Source organism: Cervus elaphus, chromosome 14, assembly GCF_910594005.1.
Source record: "Cervus elaphus chromosome 14, mCerEla1.1, whole genome shotgun sequence".
In the NCBI taxonomy this organism is placed as follows: domain Eukaryota; kingdom Metazoa; phylum Chordata; class Mammalia; order Artiodactyla; family Cervidae; genus Cervus; species Cervus elaphus.
This window is the reverse complement of record NC_057828.1, coordinates 29967513-29982346: the sequence shown is the minus strand read 5'-3', so window position 1 is coordinate 29982346 and position 14834 is coordinate 29967513. Positions and strand designations below refer to the sequence as shown.

Genomic DNA, 14834 nt, shown 5'->3' with positions numbered 1-14834 from the left:
ATGCCCCACATCAGCATCTCTAGTCCAGGGATCCTGCATCAGGAATATGAGCCCCCAGAAAATATGGCTTTGAAAGTCAGCTGAATTTACTTTCAGGACACCCAGAGGGCTGAGGGAACAGGAACTCCACTCTTAATGGGTGCACATAAAATCCCACATGCTCTGGGACTCAGGGCAAAAGTAGTAAGTTGAAAGGAACCTGGGTCACACTTTATCTGATGATTCTGGAGAGCATTCCAGAGAGGCAGGAGGCAACTGGAGCTCATCCTGGGGACACAGACACTGGGAGCAGTCACTTTAGGGAACTAGTTCTACCATGAGGACAAGGACACTAGCAAGCACCACTGTGGAATTTCTCTCTAGCATATTAGTGCCAGAACGCACCCCCACCCACCTACCTGTCAGCACCAGTACTGGGACACCTCAAGCCAAGTAACTAGCCCAAGTGGGAACAAAGCCCCACCACCAGCAGGCTGGCTGCTATAGGGGTGCTGGACCCACAGCTGCCCCAGGACAAGACCCTCTTCACCAGAGACCCTGGAACCCAGCTCCCACTCACCAGTAGGCCAGCACCAGCCCCAGGCCCTCCTGGGCCATGCCCCTCCCACCAGTGGGCAACACATCAACTTCTGGACTCCCAGGGCCCTGTAGCCAGAGACTCCAGATTCCAGCACTGCCCACCAGAGGGCAGCCAGCCCTAAGGCCGGCCTACATACACCAGGAAACCAGCTCTGAGACCTCCTGGGCCTCAGCTCCACCTATGGTAGGCCTAAATACCAGCTCCAGGAGCCCTGGACCCTGTAGCCAGAGACCTCAAATTCTAGCACTGCCCATCAGAGGGCCAGCACTAGTTCTGGTACCAGCGTCACATGCCAGTTGGCTAGCATGTGCTCCAGGACCACTGCAGTTTCACAGCCTGCCATGGCAGGACCTAGACTACCCTGCCAGCGGGCTAATCCCAGCCCTAAGACACCCTGGATCCCTCAGCCAGCTGTGTCAGGAACGAGCCCCAACCACCAGCAAGTCAACACTAGCTCTGGGACGCTTTGGTCCCTTCAGTCAGTGGCCCCAGGATCCAATCCCACCTACTAACAGGTTGACACCAGCTTCAAGTCTGCCAGGACTCTACAGCCAGCCACCTTGGGACCCCACCCAACCCCATCAATCAGTAGCCAGCAACCTCTACACAAGGCAGGGCCTGTCTAGCGACCGACCAGCTCGGGGGCTAGCCAGGCCTAGACCACCCACAAGTGTCAATTCACCACAACATAAGGACTCATGCACACCCCTAAACAATATAGCTCTTTGACGAGGGGGAATGCTCAGCTAGGTTACAGAGGACATCCCCATAAAAGGCCACTTTTCCAAAGTCAGGAAATGTAACAAACCTACAAAACACATGGAAATAAGAACAAGTTAGGCAAAATGAGAAAACAGAGAAACATGTTCCAAACAAAGGAACAAGGTAAAACCCTAGAAGAATTAAATGGAGACAGACAATCTACTTGAGAAAGAGTTCAGGGTAGTGACCATAAAGATGATCAAAGAACTCAGGAGGATTTGGGATGAACAGAGTGAGAAATTTTTAACAAAGAGTTTAAAATATAAAGAAGGACCAGAGATGAATAATACAGTGCTGAAATGAAAAATACACTAGAAGGAATGATCAGTAGACTAAATGATAGAGAGGAACAGATCATGAGCTGGAAGACAGGTAGAGGAAATAACTGAAAAGGAACAGAAAAAAAAAAAGATGACAATTTAAGAGATATGTAGGCTTCCCTGGTAGCTCAGCTGGTAAAGAATCCGCCTGCAATGCGGGAGACTGGATTACATCCCGGGGCTGGGAAGATCCCCTGGAAAAGGAAACGGCTACCCACTCCAGTATTCTGGCTGGGATAATTCCAAGGACAGAGGAGACTTGCACGCTACAGTCCATGGGGTCACAAAGAGCTGGACACAACTAAGCTACTTTCACTGGGACATCAAACATACTAACATTCACACTATAGAGACCCCAAAAGGAGAAAAGAGAGAGAAGACATAGTAGCTGAAAACTTTCCTAACTTCGGAAAGGGATTCCAGGTCCAGGAAGCACAGAGAGTCCCAAACAGGATCAACACAGAGAGGACCAATCAAGACACATGTAATTAAAATAGTAAAAATTAAAGAGACTATTAAAAGCAGCAAGAAAAAAGCAACAAGGCTATAAGGCTCGTAGGTAACTTTCAGCAGAAACTCTGGAGGCCAGAAGAGAGTGGCATGATATATCTGAAGTGATAAAAGGGGGAAAATAGGAATAATCTATTCAGTAAGGCTTTCATTCAGATTTGATGGAAAGATTATGAGTTTTACATGCAAGCAAAAGCTAAAAGAGCCCATCACTACCAAACTAGTTTTACAAAAAATGTTAAAGGGATTTCTCTAAGTGAAAAAGAAGACACCACAACTAAATACATGAAAATGACCAAAAAAAAAAAAAAGGACATGTCAAATCAGTGGGAAAAACTGATCGAGAAAAAAAGGATCACATGGGAATAAAATGAAACTGAACATATTCTCATTCACCCCAAATATACAAACAAAACAAAATAAAAATTTAACTCCAGAGTAATTAAGTACTTAAATATCAAAATTAAAACTTTAAAAGATATTTAATATTTCTCTGATGGGGGGAAAGGAAAGATTTTTAAACAAGAGTATATATAAAAGTCTATAAACTTAACTGTATTAAAATAAAGAATTTTTGATAAATCTCACTTTTAATAAAGTAAAGACAAGCTGTATACTGTGAAATGATATCTGTAAAATATATGTGGTACATAGTCTCCAAAGATAACCACAATTCCCACACGCATGTCTATTTATCACAAAGTGGAGTCTATCTCTCCTTCTCTTGAAGCAGAGCTTGTCTTAGTGATTTCTTTTGACCAACAGAAACCTGTTAAAATAACTTTATGCCAGTTCCAGGCCTAGCCCTTAAGAGTCCTGCTAGCTTCCCCTCTCCTTCTTGAAGCGAAGAACTGTGGGAGAAATCCAACTACCCTGCTGAGACAACGCATGCTCCAAGTCATCAGCCACACAGAAAAGTTCTGAACAACCAGACATGAGTGAAGACCTTTTGAACCTTCCAGGCCCACCCAGCCATCAAATAAATATAGTCAGATGAGTGACCCAGGGCCATATGAAGCTACAAAAACACCCATCTGAGCCTAGAAGCCTAGAGAAATAATAAATCGTTCTTGATTTAAGCCACTGAATTTTAGAGTGATTTGTTAAACAGCAATAAACTGAAGTGACATCTAATATATATATCACAAAAAATTAGTCTCAAGAACAAAAAAAGAACTACACTAAAAAAAAATGACTAAAACAGTTACACAGGCAAATGATATGTACAGGCATTTCACAGAAGAAGAAATAAACATAAGAAGTAATGTTCAATGTCATTAGTAATCAGGATCATGCAAATTAAGATCATAAGTCAACATTTCTGTAATTCAACTGGCAAAAGAAGTTTGATAACATCAAGCAGAGAGGATGGACATTAGTAATATCTCTTAGATTGCTGGTAGGAGTATATAACCACTCCAGAAAAGTTTGGCATCTTCTTTAAAAACTGAACATTATCCTATATCTCAGCAATTACATCCTAATACACCTACAATGGGCTGGCTCCCCAAGTGGTACTAGTGGTAAAGAACCCGCCTGCCAATGCAGGAGACATAAGAGATGGGTTCGATTCTTGGGTCGGGACGATCCCCTGAAAGAGAGCGTGGCGACCCTCTCAAGTATTCTTGCCTGGAGAATCCCATGGACAGAGGAGCCTGGAGGACTACGGTCCATAGGGTCACAAAGAGTAGAGCATGACTGAAGCGACTTTAGCACACACACACATACCTACAATGGACACAAGTGTGAGCAAAATTCAGGAGATAGGGAAGGATAAGTAAGCCTGGCATGCTGCAGTCCATGAGGCTGCAAAGAGTCAGACATGATGAAGTGCTTGGCATGCACGCATACCTACATACATACACACACACAAACACACACACACAAAAAAACTTTTTCACATGTGCAGTAGAAGACATGTACAAGATCTTCCACAGTAGCCTTGAGAATAATATCTAAAAGCTGGAAACAACACTAAAAGCCCATCACTAAGAGAATAAACAAATTATGATCTAATAACACAATGAAATATTATACTAGAGTAAAAATAAAACAATTAACCTTGGTAAAATATCATTGGTAAGAGGAATTATTAGAAAACTCACTCAGAATATTATTCTTTTTTGTAAACTTCAAAAATAGTTAAGCTAAGAAATATACTGTAGATATACACATGTGATTTTAAAAGCTTTTAATACTTCGAGATAACATGAAAAGAACTAAATCAGGAATGATGGAGATCTGAGGACCTCCACAGTTACTGCCCTTGCTGAACTCCTGCTGAACACTCTAAAATAAAACTGCTGAACAGTTGCTGAGTTGCTGAAATACGCTAAGAACTGGACTTTTCTGGACTAAAGAAAATATACCTTTCCCTAGTAACATATGAGATGTGCTTGATAAGCCAATTGCATATATGTAACAAATGTTCCTCCAATTCAAACTGTTGATAAACAATTCGTTTAAACCTGCAAGAACTTCCCATTCCCCCCCTCCATAAAAACTCTACCCATTTTCCTCCAATGGGACACTGTTCTGGCTTCCTCCAAAACTGTGGTTCCCCCAACTGCAATTCTAAGACCCCCATTAATAAATTTTTGGCCTCTTTATAGTTTGTGGTCCTTCCGGTTGACAATAATAAACACAAAATTCTTGAGGAATTATAGAAGGCAGAGAGATAAAATAAGGGAAAAATTTGAAGATAAATGTTGCTAATAACCTACTTCTTATGTGGTGAATTTGCAGGTGTCTGTTTTATAACTTGAACAATTTATTAGTTTTTAAAGACCCATGCAATGATCAATGATGACAGGATGCCATCAATACAATACAATACAATACAATACAATCTGGTGCATATGAAAATCCTACCCACTCTATTAAAAAAAAAAAGAGGCCAAAAGTGTATCATTTATTGGTTTGTTAGAAAAGTTACCAACAGACAATAGATTAATGTCTTAATAATGCTGAAACAAAAACAACTGCCCATCAAGAAGTTTATATTGTTGAATATGTAAAAAGACTGAGAGTGTCACCTACAGACCCTCACTTAACAGAATTAAGGATGTACTTCAGCACAAAGAAAAGTGACATAGAGATGAGATGTATACAAGGTGGCAGAATGAACAATGGCCTTCCCAAAGATGTCCACATCCTAACCACCCAGAACCCATGAATAAGTTACCTTATGTGGTAAAAGGGACTTTGCAGATGTAATTAAACTAAAATCTCAAACTGGGGAGATTATTCTGGATTATCCAGTGTTTTCAACATAATCATAAGGAACCACACAAGAGGGAGACAGGAAGATCAAAGGCAGAGAAAGATGTGAGCATGAAAGTCGAGATCAGAGAAGAGAAGATACAGTGCTGCAGGCTTTAAAGATAAGAGAAGGGACTACAAGCCAAGGAATGTAGGCAACCTCTGAAGGGCAGAACAGCTAAGGAAATAGATTCTCCCTGAGAGCCTCCAAAAAGGAACACTGAACACATTTTACACATTTTAGACTTCTGACCTCCAGAACTGTAAAATAATACATTTGTGTTGCTCTGAGCCACTAAATTTGTGGTAATTCCAATTAACAATGGGAGACAAAGACATAGTTACACATATTCACTTATTAAATCCTCACAAAGTCTCTCTGAGTTAGGTACTAGTCTTAAACCCACTTAACATGAGTAAACTGGTATTACACTCACTTGACATAAAGAAATCAAAGCACACATTGGGAAGACCCAGAGGAATCGGGTGGAGAGGGAGGTGGGAGGGGGGATCGGGATGGGGAATACATGTAACTCCATGGCTGATTCATGTCAATGTATGACAAAACCCACTGAAATGTTGTGAAGTAATTAGCCCTCAACTAATAAAAATAAATGAAAAAAAAAAAAAGAAAGAAAAGCCCATTTGAGTCTGTCAGTCAAGATGTAAAATACACTTCCCTTTGAGCTAGCAATTCTACTTCATCCTGTGGCTGTATTTGCACAAGTATCAAATATATATGCAAAAAAAAAAAAAGAAAGAAATCAAAGCACAAAATAAGTGGTGAACCTGGATACAAATCCAGGATCTACACCTTTAACCACCACAAAAGTGGTCTTTTAAATGAAAGAACATTGTATCAGAAAAGATTACTGAAATAACCATTTTAAAAATATGTATTATGTCTGTAAATATAATGAAAGATTACATTTTAAAATTAAAATACTGAAACAATAACAGGGTTGGGTGGGAAGAAGTTTAATGAGCATTGTACCTTAAGATCCTTGTTATGAAAAAAACACAACAGATTATTGTTATTGTCAACAGAAACAAATATTTTTAAAATGACTGACTTTGTCAGAAAATTTTATGGACAAATATGTACTAAGGTAACACATTAAAATAACATAATCTATGGAGCCTAAACAGAGCTGGAAAAATAAATAACACATAGAATGACTGACAGAAAGACAGACAGGAGGGGTATAGATGATTCAGAAAATTTCAGCAGCAGACAGGGAAGTGTGATATACAAAAAACACAAAAGAGAAGTAAATCTGGCCCTGTTTCTTCAGTAATCACAATAATAAAAGTGGATTCATTCCATTTATTTAAAGACAGATTGGACAATCAAACTAGACAATGTAGCTATAAATGTTGCTTATAAAACCCACCCACAAAGCAAAAGCATATCAAAAAGTTCAAAATAAAGAAATGGATGCTGGTGAGAAAGGAAAATGATGCAGTTGCTATGGAAAACTGTCATGGTACTTCAAGAAATTAAACACAGAATTACCATATGATCCAACAATTCCACTCCTAGGTAAATACCAAAAGAATCAAAGGCAGTGATTCAAACAGATATTTGTACACCAATGTTCACAGCAGCATTATTCATAAAAGCCAAAAGGTAAAAACAATCCAAATATCCATTAACAGATGAATGACTAAAGAAAGTAGGTACATACATACAATGGAATTATTCAGTCTTAAAAAATGACACAGACCACAGAACATCAAAAACGATATCCTGACACAGACCACAACACTTCTAGGATGAACCTAGAAGCCATCATGCTAAGTAAATATTCCAAACACAAAAGACAAAACTTCTACAATTCCACTTGAATGAGGTTTCTAGAATAGTCAAATTCATGGACACAGAGTAGTATACTGGATATCAGGAGACAAAAGCAGTAATGAAGAATTAGTGTTAAATAAGTACAGAATTTCAGTTGCAGATGATGAAAGTTGTGAAGATGGATTGTGGTAATAGTCACAGAACAATTTAATGCCCCTGAAATATACATTTAGACATATTATGTCATGCATATTTTACCACAACAAAGAAACAAAGAAACAGAAAATACTACACCATGCCAGTGGTAATCAGAACAACACTGATTTAACAACATTCTATCAGACAAAATAGAAATTAAAGGAAAGGCATTAATAAGGAGAAGTTGAGACTCAACATAATAATAGAAGGAACAATCCATCAAAGAGCTATAATACTTATAATTTTTACATACCTAAGATTGCCTCAAAATATACAAAGCAAAGCCTGACAGAATTACAGGAAACTTGACATTTCACAAAAACATGGTGAGATATTTCAACCTATCTCAATGATCTATAGATCAAGTGAGCAAAAAAAGTAGTACATATACACAAGATTTGACCCTCTCAATGAACAGTCTTGGGCTACAGTCCATAGGGTCGCAAAAGAGTCAGACATGACTTAGCAACTAAACAAAAGCAACAATATAAATAGAGGAAACCCTGTACCTAATAAAGAATTTACTTTCCTTTCAAATCACATAAAATACTTATAAAAATTGATGATATGCTAGGTAACCAAAGACTTAATACACTTCAAAGATATATTATGTAGACTACATTTTCTAACATAAAGCAAATAATGTCAAAAATAAAAACAGATTTTTAAAACACTGTCTAGTTTGAAGACTTGAAATAGCACTCCTAAATAAACCAATAGATTAAAAAGAAAATAAAAATGGAAATTACTCTCTAGTTAGAACCATTCAGAAAATAAAATATCACATATTCAAAGTTCATGGATGCAGTTTTAGCAGCTCTTAGAAATTAAAAATAAGAAGAGCATTAAATTTAGTATTTTAAAGATCACAAGTAAATAAAAGATTCAATAAAGAAGCTAGAAACTGAACAAGCTTAAAAGCGGGGAAATCAGTATAACAGAAAACAATCAAGATCAATAAAATCAAAAGTTGATGAAGGAAAAACAGAAAAGTACACAAAAGGCTCTCATTTACCCAAAAAGTGACAGACACAAGGCTGAAAGTGTTTCACAGGCGAGGTTTATCAAACAAGCAAAGAACAGAAAATCCTTATAATATACAAACTTCACAAGTAAAGAAGAAAAGTCAATGAACTCATTTCTTGAAACTTAAAGAGCAATGATTGCCAAGCCAGACAAGTACTGTATACTGCACCAAAACATTATATAGACAATAACACTTATGAATATAAGTGCAAATATCCTAAATAAAATATTAACAAATCAAATCCAACAATGTCTGCCTATGTACACATATGATACATACACATGTACTGATACATATCTTAATGGAGTTTATCCTATGAATGCAAGTACATCTATGAATGTTATTAATGTAATAAAAAATATTTAATTCTTTGAAGTCTATTTACCCACATAAAATCACACACATATTCATCTATATTCGTATCACGTGTACACACATATGTGTAAGTATATACTACGCAATAAATGGCGGCAAATTTTTTGAGTTCATTACTCACTTATTGGGGATATAAACACCAAGCTCACATTGAGGTAGGAATAGAAGAGAGCTCACTCAGCCTGATAAACAGAAACCGACAAGCCCTGCGCCAGGAAGACAAGCCCCTCGAGGGCAGGGACGGTTGTCTGGCGCCTGGCGCAGGGCGGTGCGCAACGACTGTGGTGCGAATACTGTCGGTGGTACTCAGAGGCAGGAGCTGGGAACGTTGGGGCCTTCCGTTTTCAGGCAGCCCCGCAAACCAACGGTCACCGGCCCCCCGAGGCCCCTCGTCCTAGCCGTTATGGAACGCAGTCCCCGAGGCCCTTACCCGCTGCTCTGTGGCCCAGTGGCCGCCTGGGCCCATTTTAGGGCTGAATGGTGCAGGTTCGGCCCGCACACGCTGGAAAGGAAAGCGCCAAGCGAGGATGCCCTTGAAGAACCGAGGAGGACCGCCTGGAGACCCACCTGCAAACCCCAGGGCGCCGGGGCTGGCGGTTTCAGGGGCGGGGCCTCAAGGCCAGCGCAATGCATGCTGGGGGCATGGGGCAGGATCAGAGCAGGCGCTGAAGCGGCGGATGAAGTGGCCAGTCTTTCTCGGTTCCCACGCCAGCGATGTCACAGCCGCAAAGGGCTTCACGACACTGGCCGAGCAGGAAGAGGGTGGGGACAGACATGTGCACTAAAAGCAGATGTGATATTTTGCACAAGTTAAAGACCCCAGTGTAACATATCGACCACTTCCACAAGAAAAATGGAGACATTGAAGAATGGGCCTCTCTGGGACTTTGATGGAGAAGGCGATGGCACCCCACTCCAGTACTCTTGCCTGGAAAATCCCATGGATGGAGAAGCCCGGTGGGCTACAGTCAATGGGGTCGCTAAGAGTCGGACACGACTGAGCGACTTCACTTTCACTTTTCACTTTCATGCATTGGAGAAGGAACTGGCAACCCACTCCAGTGTTCTTGCCTGGAGGGAGAATCCCAGGGACGGGGGAGCCTGGCGGGCTGCGTCTATGGGGTCGCACAGAGTCGGACACGACTGAAGCGGCTTAGCAGCAGCAGCAGGGACCTTTGAAAAGAATGGCTTTTTAATATTTTCAAAACGTTTATGTTGTGAACATATTAATATTTAACAAGCTTATTAAATAATAAGCTTATTGAATTAATAAACTTTGTTTATTAAATAAGTGTATTAAATTAAGTTCATGTGGGCATAAGTGAGTGAAATGAAGTCGCTCAGTCGTGTCCGACTCTTTGCAACCCCTTGACTCTCTGCGACTCTTAGCCCACCAGGCTCCTCCATCCATGGGATTCTCCAGGCAAGAATATTAGAGTGGGTTGCCATTTCCTTTTTCAGGAGATATTCCCGACCCAGGGGTTTCCTGCATTGCAGGCATATACTTTAACCTCTGAGCCATCAGGGAAGCCCTCATGTGGGCATAAACTTACCTTTTAAAAGCCTCAGTTATTACTGAAAGGTTATATATGGGAATATAATATGAGTGTAAGAGTGTGTGGACTGAAAATAGATACCCAAACTGAGAGCTGTGAGTTAAGTTTCGTTGGAGTGGAGGTGATTATGAGGACTATAGTCCAGGACACAGCCTCTCATGGCTCTGAGGATCTGCTTGCCAGAGGTGGGAGTCTGGCAGAGGTCAGTATATATGTGATTTTGATGAAGGGGAATACGTGCAAACATACCTTTTGGCAGAGGTTTGCTGCTAGTGCAGAGAAGGTTGCTGATAGTCATAAGGAGCAGATGTCTCTGTTAATGATTTTAGTGCTGTTCTAGATGTGAGAAGATACTAAAAAAATCAGGCTCATGAAGTCTTCTGAAAAGATCTAACTACCTGAAGGCCTGGTCTACCAAATTTCCCTAGAGCACAGAGCACCTCATTCCTGCTCTCTGTCTGGAATTCTTTTCAGGGTGTGTTGAAGATCAGCGACTGCAGTGGCTAAGGACTTCATTCTTATAGAACTGGGTGGTGAGCTAAATTGTTTAGTTGGCAAGCTAAAGGAATCCTAAGAAATGGTTGAATTGTGTGTTTATGTGTCTATGTAAAAATGCCCCATTTCTTTTTAAATGTCTTATAAAAAATTTAGTAGGTGAATATCCTATATGTGACTCAACTATTTACTGAGCACTTACTATGTACCAGGCACTGAGCTAGGCACACAGGACGCACGGGTCCCTTCTTTGTATTTCTTGGTAGGGGCCACAGAAGAAAAGCAATATAGAGTTTTGCTGCATTCTACTATAGCTACAACTGTGTTAGAATAAACTTCCCACTATTCATATCAATTAAGCTTGAATATGTAATCATTCAGCTCGTCACAATAAAATTTGAATATGAATTTAAGTCTGAGAAGCTGCTAAGAATTTGAATGTTGAGGGTGAGGAAAGATATTTTAAAAGAGGAAATCATTTTGGAAATAATGTTACCTTATGTGCCAATAATCATTTCTATTTAATGAACTTAGCCAAAACATTAAAGTTATAACTTAATAAAATATCAATCAATAAATTGTCTAAAACAAAACAAGATAAAAAAACTATGAAGCCGTCTTCTTCCCTTGTCTTCTCTGTCTCAACAAATAGCAGCTCTACTGTCGAGTCTTCCTTGACACTCACTTCTCCCTTACTCTCTACCCCAATTCAATTTATTATCAAGTTCTGAGGATTCTACCCCCGAACTGTGTCTTGTCTATCATTTCATTCCACCTCTACTGTTTTGGTGGTAGGCCAAGAAATGGTCTTCAAACTAGTACCTGCAGATGAAGTACTGACTCAGGAGCATGAGGTTAGTGATGATGTTAAAGGAATCTGTTCATATACCCAGATCTTTATATATAGCTAATAATATAGCTATAATTATACTTTATTATAGCTTAATTATAGCTATAATCTTTGCTAATTGTCATAAAGATTTGCCTTTCCTAGCCTTCCTTTCAAAATCTTCCTTCACACTATAAGAAAAGACCAGCCCTCTCCTGTCTGGAATTCCACTGTGGTGCTTTCCAGGTGTAAGAAACTCAAGGATACCACAGAGCCAATGCAGAAAAGAAAAAGAAAAAAAATTTAAAGGAAGGAGCACTTCTTTCAATGGTCAATTGAAAAGCATCTATAAGGGCCAGGAGTGCAGGTGAATAGTTGCTCCAAGCCTGCAGGGCCCAGCAGACACAGCGGGGAGAGGCGTGTACACCGTGTACCTGACGTGGCCTACGTGCTTGGTGGGCTGTGTGCTGGACATGGATTCCCCTGGGAACCTGGACCTGCCAGGCCCACGTCTCAGCCTGGGCCCACAAGCCTACATTTCCCACACCCCAAACCTGACCTCGACCCCAGGCTCCTGCAGTACCCAGACTTCACCAGCTACTCAGATGCACCCTTCTCTGCACCAAGGGGCAAATGGGCTCCCACCGCCAGTCCACCCCCCCTGGCTTTTAGGCCTCCTCTGAGCTTTATAGGCTTCCCTGGTGGCTCAGAAGGTAAAGAATATGCCTCCAATGTGGGAGACCAGGGTTTGATTTCTGGGTCAGGAAGATTCCCCTGGAGAAGGGAATGGCAACCCACTCCAGTATTCTTGCCTGGAGAATCCCATGGACAAAGGGCCCTGGCAGGCTATAGCCCATGGGGTTGCCAACAGTTGACCATGACTGAGCGACCAACACACACATGCAGCTTTAGTGCGTGGCGCCCACATCCCCGGGGCCTGGCCCTGGCCTCCTGGTGCAGTCCCTCTGCAGCCCAGGCATTCCGTCCTCACCCGGAGGGCAAAGCCAGATTTCCTGTGAGTGGATGTGGTGTAGCCTGGCAGCTGAAGGTGGCAATGGCAGGGGTAAGACCAGGACCAAAGACAAAAACTATGTAGTCTACACCAAACTGGCTTCCCTGATGGCTCATATTAAAGAATCTGCCTGCCAGTGCAAGAGACACGGGTTTGACCCCTGGGTCTGGAAGATCGCCTGGAGAAGGAAATGGCAACCCATTCCAGTATTCTTGCCCGAGAAATCCCATGGACAGAGGAGCCTGACGGGCTATAGTCCATGAGATTGCAAAAGGGTCAGACACAACTTAGGGACTAAAACAACAAAACAGCTACACTGATCACCAGTGCCTGGAGCTGGAGAAGGAATTCCTGTACAGTCATTACATCACCATCCAGGGAAAATCAGAGCTGGCTGCTAACGGGGGCTTACTGAAAGTCACGTGAAGATCTGGTTCCAAAACTGGCAGGCAAAGGAGCACAAAGTGAACCAGAAGAAGCAACAGCAGCAGCACCCCCACAGCCATCCCTGCCAGCCCAGGATGTGACCCCACACTCCAGCTGTGCGACCATTTGAGGACCAGCTCCGCCAGCCTCCTGGGTGCCCCCTTCCCAATGCCTGTCAAGGAGGAGTATGCTGTAGCTCCCTGACCAACTTTGTGAGATAGGGGCCCTGGGGACTCAGGTGCTGGGAATGTGACTCCTAAGGGGACCCAGGAGGCCTGGTGTGAGTCCCAGTCCTGCCACCGACCCTCTGAGTAACCTTGGACAGATCACCCACCCCACCCCTGGGCCCAACTCTGGAGAGGTCGTAACCCCCAGGCGATCAGGGGTCACCCACTCCTTCTCCACAGACTCAAAGGTGGGAGGCCCCCATAGGGAGTAGACTCCTGGAGAAAGGAGGTGGAACCCAGAGAAGATGAAAAGCTTGCAGACTGTGACCTGAGGAGGTGGCGGGGGTCAGCTCACACTTGCCTTACCTGCAGCCTCACCTCTCCCGGCCCCCATCCTAACATGCCCTGAACCCTCTCCAAAAACAGTTGGACATGACTGAGCAACTAACACTTCCATCAGATTTTATTAGCTGGAAACAAAAGCACCGTCAAAGAGTGAAGCAGTACTACTTAGTGTAGTGACACTAATTCCTTTTATTTTTCTTTTCTTTTTTAAAAATTTATTTCTAATTGGGGGATAATTGCTTAAAAATATTGTATTAGTTTCTACCATATATCAACATGAATCAGCCATAGGTATATGTATATTCCCTCCCTCTTGAACTTCCCTCCCACCTCCCATCCCATCCCACCCCTCTAGGTTATCCCAGAGCACTGAATTTGAGCTCCCTGCACTATATAGCAAATTTCCACTGACTATCTAATTTTACATATGGTAATGTATATGTTTCAATGCTACTCTCTCCATTTGCCCCACCCTCTTCTTCCTCCACTGTGTCCATAAGTCTATTCTCTATGTCTGTGTCTCCATTACTGCCATGCAAATAGGTTCATCAGTACCATCTTTCTAGATTCCATATTTCTGCATTGTATGCTTAGTCATTCAGTCGTGTCTGACTCTTTGTGACCCCATGGACTGTAGTCCGCCAGACTCCTCTGTCTGTGGAGATTCTCCAGGCAAGAATACTGGAGTGAGTTGCCATGCCCTCCTCCAGGGGATCTTCCCAACCCAGGGATTGAACCCAGTCTCCCGCATTGCAGGCGGATTCTTTACCCTCTGAGCCACCAGGGAAGCCCACATTTATGTGATAATGTATGGTATTTGTTTTTCTCTTTCTGACTTACTTCACTCTGTATAATAGGCTCTAGGTTCATCCACCTTATTAGAACTGAGTCCAACACATTCCTTTTTATGGCTTAGTAACAGTCCATTGTGTGTATGTACCACAACTTCTTTATCCATTCATCTGTTGATGGGCATCTAGGTTCCTTCCGTGTCCTAGCTGTCGTAAATAGTGCTGCAATGAACATTGGGGGGTACATGTGTATTTTTCAATTTTGGCTTCCTCAGGGTATATACCCGATAGTGTGATTGTTGCCTCATATGGTAGTTTTATTCCTAGTTTTTTGAGGAATCTCCATATTGTTCACAGTGACTATGTCAGTTTGCATTCC

General features: G+C 41.9%; 1 pseudogene; it reads left to right on the top strand.

The window, feature by feature from the left end:
* Positions 1–9361: 9361 nt before the first annotated feature.
* On the top strand, positions 9362–13356 carry LOC122708084 (annotated as a pseudogene).
* Positions 13357–14834: the final 1478 nt, after the last annotated feature.